The 6840-nt window shown below is 52.8% G+C and overlaps 1 long non-coding RNA gene across 1 annotated transcript; it reads right to left on the reverse strand.

Annotated features, from left to right (window-relative positions):
• Positions 1 to 835: 835 nt before the first annotated feature.
• On the reverse strand, positions 836 to 3202 carry LOC144601005 (uncharacterized). The gene is made up of 3 exons (XR_013548211.1): positions 3165 to 3202; positions 2371 to 2406; positions 836 to 902 (listed from the first exon to the last, which is right to left on the reverse strand). It is a non-coding gene; the product is annotated as an uncharacterized LOC144601005 (long non-coding RNA).
• Positions 3203 to 6840: the final 3638 nt, after the last annotated feature.

The raw sequence follows: 6840 nt of genomic DNA on the forward strand, positions 1-6840 counted from the left end.
ACAATAGACAATAGGTGCAGGAGGAGGCCATTCGGCCTTCGAGCCAGCACCGCCATTCAATGTGATCATGGCTGATCATTCTCAATCAGTACCCCGCTCCTGCCTTCTCCCCATACCCCCTGACTCCGCTATCCTTAAGAGCTCTATCCAGCTCTCTCTTGAATGCATTCAGAGAATTGGCCTCCACTGCCTTCTGAGGCAGAGAATTCCACAGATTTACAACTCTCTGACTGAAAAGGTTTTTCCTCATCTCAGTTCTAAATGGCCTACCCCTTATTCTTAAACTGTGGCCCCTTGTTCTGGACTCCCCCAACATTGGGAACATGTTTCTTGCCTCTAACGTGTCCAACCCCTTAATAATCTTATACGTTTCGATAAGATCTCCTCTCATCCTTCTAAATTCCAGTGTATACAAGCCTAGTCGCTCCAGTCTTTCCACATATGATAGTCCCGCCATTCCAGGAATTAACCTAGTAAACCTACGCTGCACGCCCTCAATAGCAAGAATATCCTTCCTCAAATTTGGAGACCAAAACTGCACACAGTACTCCAGGTGCGGTCTCACTAGGGCCCTGTACAACTGCAGAAGGACCTCTTTGCTCCTATACTCAACTCCTCTTGTTATGAAGGCCAACATTCCATTGGCTTTCTTCACTGCCTGCTGTACCTGCAGTAGACTCAATAGTTGATCCCTTCACTTCCTCCCTCCCTCTCTCCCCTCCATGCCCCCCTCCTCCCTCTCCCCCCCCCCCCCCTCCTCCAACCCCAGTGCCTTGCTGAGGTCAGGGTGGGGGTGCGGGTGATAGTGGATGTGGGGTCGGAGGGGGCAGTAGACTCACCAATCGATCCCTTCCGTCCCGGCTCTCCGGCTGACCCTGGCAGACCCCTGACACCAGCTTCACCTGTAAGGGGGGGGAGACAGTCAGTGTACAGCATGACCCCAGCCGGCAGTGAGCGGCGCCTGGCCCATCCCTTGCACTCTTGGGTAGGGGCGCCCCTGCCAGCTCTCCCCAACCTGCTCCCTGCACGGCCACCAGACCCCCCCCCCCCACCTACTGTCTCCCCCCCCCCCCGGGAGGACATGGCGTGGACTGTGATGTCAGTCGCCATCTCTTTCCTCTAATCCGCTATGAAAATATTGGCCAGCTTTCCTGAATATCAAGAGCCCAGTGTCTGAAGAAGAGTGGAGGGAAGGAACAGCAGACACTGGTGTACACTGACGAAAGGCACAAAGGGCTGGAGTAACTCAACGGGTCAGGCAGCATCTCTGGAGAGAAAGAATAGGTGACGTTTGGGGTCGAGACCCTTCTTCAGACTGAGAGTCAGGGGAGAGGGAAACTAGAGGTGTTAAAAAGTACAGAGAACAAAAGCATGAAAGGTATAGAGTGGCAGAGTCATACAGCATGGAAACAGGCCCTTTGGCCCAACCTGCCCACACTGGTCAACATGTCCCATCTGTACTAGTCCCACCTGCCGGCATTTGGCCCATATTCCTCCATACCTATCCTATCCACATACTTGTCCAAGTAGTTCTTTAACGTTGGGATAGTCCCGGCTTCAACTACCTCATTTGGCAGCTTGTTCCATACACCCATCACCCTTCGTGTGAAAAAGTTACCACTCGGCTTCCTATGAAATCTTTTCCACCTTAAACCTATGTACTCTGGAACGAATAAATATGGTATTTTTTGAAAGGAAAAGAACAAATCAAGGCCGGCAAAAGGATTTTCTCGAGGTGGGTGTGATGGTGTGGGTTTAGGGAGGGGTGAAAGGGACTGTTCTTAGTGGCAGGTGACCCAGGACAGGGGTGGGTGGGGGGGGGGGGGGGGGGGGGTGTGAAGAGAGGGCAGGGCTGGTGTGTGGGGGCAGGAAGGTTTTCCTTCTGCAGAGGGTGTAGATCTCGAGCTCACTGTCTTTAGGGTGCGGGGTGGGAATAAAGTTCTGGGAAAGAGAGAGAGCGAGAATCGACATGAATGGCGTTGCTGCGAGATAGCATGGACTCACGGGCCAAATGGCCCCGTGCCAGGATGTGATGCGATGGAGGTGGGTGCCCTTCACTCCCTGGGCGTGGGGCAATGGTTCAATGGTCCTTTATTGTCGCGTGTGCACTGCACAATGCAGTTCTTCCACCTGCCGCCATATTTCGGTGCCAATTTACAAAAGAAAAATTAAAAAGTCCAACGTCCAATCCACGGTGCTGTTCTGCTGGTCGCAGGAGGCTCAGGACGTTCCCGGGATCGGAGGTCAGAGCAGATCGGACTCTGGGCCCATCCCATCCCAGGCAAACAAACCCCCCCTCCCCCCCACCCGCCCACGCTCCCCCGAGCCGAGCCACTGCTGGCTGCACCATGCTGGGAAGGAGAGCCTTACCGTGCAGCCCGCGAGCTCCTCGCTCCCCTGTGTCACCTGCAACAAGGAGAGCAGAGGTGAGGTCTGGTAGAGGTGCACCTGAACGCACGGCAGGGGCTCAGCCCTGGCTTTACATCTCCGCAGTCAGCGCACTCCCCACCCCCCCCCCCCCCCCCCCCCATCCTCTGCGGGACAACCCTCATTCCGGCCCCTCCATCCTGCTCCCACAGTCCTTCCTCTCCCCCTTATCATCAGCCCCTCACAACATTCCCGAGGATCAGACCCACTCTGATCAGGAGATGCCACGGGTGTTAACCAGTGACATGCCCCACACTGGGGGAAACCCCCCCCCCCATCGGGAGACCTGCAGCTCCCCTACAGTGCAGCCGGGGTTAGGGGCAGTGTAACAGGGGGCAAATGTCACAGAGCAACAGGCACTGCCTCAGAAAGACAGCCAGCATCATCCGAGGCCCACACCACCCTGGCCACGCTCTCATCTCGCTGCCACCATCGGGAAGAAGGTGCAGGAGCCTGAAAACTGTGACCTCCAGGTTCAAGAACAGCCTCTTCCCAGCAACCATCAGGCTCTTGAACACTGTGGAACACTGACCTCAGCAACCGTGACCTTCTGTGGACTGTATAGTTTAGTTTATTGTCAGGTGTAGTGAGGTACAGTGAAAAGCTTTTGTTGTGTGCCAACCGGTCAGCGGAAAGACAAACTTGTTGATAATCGAGCCGTCCACAGTAGACAGATGCAGGATAATGTTCAGTCCAGTAAGTCTGATTAAAGATAGTCCAACAGAGAGATGGCGTACCTTTTGGTCCGGTGGATCCATCCGACCCTCTGTCACCTGCAAGAGAGAATTCATAGAGTCATACAACACGGAAACTGGCCCTTTGGCCCATCTCATCCATGCCGACCAAGCTGTCCTATCCGAGCGAATCCCATTTACCCGCATTTGGCCCTTATATACCTCTAAACCCTTCCTGTCCATGTACTTGGTCCAAATGTCTCTTCAAAGTTGTTTTAGTATCTGCCTCCTATGGCAGCTTGTTCCATTTACCCACCGTTCTCTGTGCGAAAAAGTTGCCCCTGGGGTTTCGGTTAAACCTTTCATAGAGTCGTGGAGTAAGACACTAGGTAAACAGGTCCTCCGCCCCAACTTGTCCTTGTCGATATGGTTAGCATACTGGGCTGGGCCCATTTGCCTGCACTTGGCCCATTTCCCTCCACACACCATTCCCATCCATGTATCTGTACAAATGTCTTTTAATTGTATCCACTTCTATAGTTTCCTCGGGCAGCTCATTCCAGATACAGACAAGGTTTCCCCTGAGGGCCATCTTAATTCTCCCCCCTCTCGCTTTCCAGCCTGTGCCCTCTAGTTCCCTTTAGAATTCTCTACTCTGGGTAAAAGATTGTGAGCATTCACTTAATCCGTGCCCCTCGTGATCACGTACACCTCAATAAGGCCACACTCAGCCTCCTGCGCTCCAAAGGAAAAAGTCCCAGCCTATTGAACATCTCCGCGCAACTCAAGCCCAGGTAACGTGCTGGTGAATCTCTTTTACACCCTTTCCAACTCAATGACATCTATGGAGACCACAGACAGTCGGCATCAGCGGATCTAAAGCCGTGCTGTGAGGATGTGGCCTCACTCTGTCCGTGAAGGGTGTTTATGGTGGGGCCAGCAGAGGGAGATGCGTTTGGGGGGGACACACTGACAGAATGAGATTTGGAGGGGTGGTCCGATTGGAAGACCAGCACGGTGTGGATGGCTGAAGGGCCGTTTCTGTGCGTGGCCAGCCCTCAGCTGGATGTTCTGGGAGCCTACCTTTAAGGCCTGGAGATCCTGAATCGCCCTTGAAGCCGGAAGCTCCGGGAGAGACCTGTGGAAGAGCAGAATCTGGTTACCTTGGCAGCAGGAGGGTCCTGGACAGATGGACGTTGGCGATGGCCAGTAAACCTGCCGCTGACCCGGGGCTCTGTGGGCCAGGACCTGACCTCCACCCGCCCCCTGACCCAGGGTCCCCTCACTCGCCTAACACTACCGGCACCGCAGGGTGACACAGCGGTACAGTCACTGGCTTACAGCGCCAGAGACCGGGTCAGATCCTGACCTCGGCTGGTGTCTGTACAGGACTTGTAGATTCTCCCCGTGACCACATGGGTGTCCTTGGGTGCTTACGGTTTCCTCCCACACTCCAAAGATGTGCGGGTTTGTATTGGTAAAGATTGTAAATTATCCACGTGTGTAGGATAGTGTTCGTGTATCGCTGGAATTTAGAAGATTGAGGGGGGTCTTATAGAAACTTACAAAATTCTTAAGGGGTTGGACAGGCTAGATGCAGGAAGATTGTTCCCGATGTTGGGGAAGTCCAGAACAAGGGGGTCACAGTTTAAGAATAAGGGGGAAGTCTTTTAGGACCGAGATGAGAAAGTTTTTCTTCACACAGAGAGTGGTGAATCTGTGGAATTCTCTGCCACAGAAGGTAGTTGAGGCCAGTTCATTGGCTATATTTACGAGGGAGTTAGATGTGGCCCTTGTGGCTAAAGGGATCAGGGGGTATGGAGAGAAGGCAGGTACGGGATACTGAGTTGGATGATCAGCCATGATCATATTGAATGGCGGTGCAGGCTCGAAGAGCCGAATGACCTACTCCTGCACCTATTTTCTATGTTTCTATGTTTCTATGATCACTGGTCGGCATAGACTTGGTGGGCCGAGGGGCCTGTTTCCGCGTTGTATCTCTAAACTAAACTGAATGATACTGTTGAGATAGAGGAGTGGAGCGATGATGCTGGATGTGGAGAGGATGTTTACATTAGTGAGAGACTCTGGAACTGGAGGCCATAGCCTCAGAATTAAAGGATGTTCTTTTAGGAAGCTGAAGAGAAATTTCTTTAGTGGTGAATCTGTGGAATCCTTTGCCACAGAAGGGTGTCGAGGCCAAGGCAGTGGATATTTTTAGGCAGAGATAGATAGATTCTTAATTAGTATGGGCGTCAGAGGTTACGGGGAGAAGGCAGGAGAATGGGGCTAGGAGGGAAAGACAGATCAACCATGATTGAATTGAATTATCATATCATATCATATCATATATATACAGCCGGAAACAGGCCTTTTCGGTCCTCCAAGTCCGTGCCGCCCAGCGATCCCCGTACATTAACACTATCCTACACCCACTAGGGACAATTTTTACATTTACCCAGCCAATTAACCTACATACCTGTACGTCTTTGGAGTGATTTGAATTGAATACATTTTATTAGCCAAGTATGTGCACATACTAAGAATTTGCTGCCTTGGTGCTTTGCTCACGAGTAACAACACGATTATACAGTAGACAATTAAAAATAAAACATTGTAATTTAAACATGTGATGATTGAAATAAAATACCAGAGCAAAAGGAGGCTACAGACCTTTGGCTGTTGAGTAGAGCTGCTGCTCGTGGGAAAAAAGCTGTATTTGAATGGCGGAGTGGACTTGACGGGCCGAATGGCCTAATTCTACTATTCCTTATGACCTTACGATTATAATGAATGGTTGCAGATGTGCATCAGGGACCTGCAGGCAAGAGTCGCCTGGCTTTGACGCCAACTTGGATACGGTGCTTGGATCGTGACTTTGCTTAGTCGGACTAAGGACTTCACAAATATGAACTTATTGTACTACTGTATATTTATCTGTGCGTTACTGTGTTTACGGGCCTGTAAAGCCACGGGAAGTAGGTATCTCATTGGCAATGAAACACTTGTGACCCCCGGCTAGGGACGAACTGTCGTCCCCACTCCGAGACAGTCGTGTTAGGGATCCGCTCGGAGCTGCCAGAGCGTTTACATACAAAACAAACTCTGAACAATCATAGACAGGGATTACCTTGAGGGCCGAGAGAGCCGTGTTGTCCCATCGAACCTGGGGAGAGAAGGGTGGGTCAGTCAACGTTTAGCAACCCCCCCCGCCCCCCCCCCCCCCCCTCACACTGGGAAGGGGGGTGGGTCACAGTGGTACCATTACTAAATGGGGAGGGGAGGAGGGGGGATAGAAGTGTGGATCAGTTTAGCACCACCACCCCCTTCCTGCTGCTGATCGGACTCTCAGCCTGAGCCAGGGGCTGGTGCACTGTGTGTGGTTCCTCCAGCCTCACCACCCGTGCTCCAGTCCCAGGCCAGGCCATTCTGCAGATTTACTCCATGCCAGTGCTGCCAACCCAGCCGTGCACTGCCCCTCCCCTCAGCCTACACCTTCTCCTGCTGCCCCTCCCCACACGGACTAAAAGCCTTGCCCGACACAGACTGTCCCCCCCTCTCCCTCCAGACCAACCCCCCCCCATCTACGGCCGTTCCCAGGACCAACCCTGGGATGGTTATCTTGTCCCCGTGACAGCCCTACCTTCACCTCAGAGATCCTGCCTTTCTCTCCCATTCCCCATCCTCCCTTCCCCAGTTCCTCTCCCCCCAGGCGCTGCCCGTCCCGCTGAGTGTTTCC

This window comes from Rhinoraja longicauda, chromosome 16 (assembly GCF_053455715.1).
Source record: "Rhinoraja longicauda isolate Sanriku21f chromosome 16, sRhiLon1.1, whole genome shotgun sequence".
Taxonomy (NCBI): domain Eukaryota; kingdom Metazoa; phylum Chordata; class Chondrichthyes; order Rajiformes; family Arhynchobatidae; genus Rhinoraja; species Rhinoraja longicauda.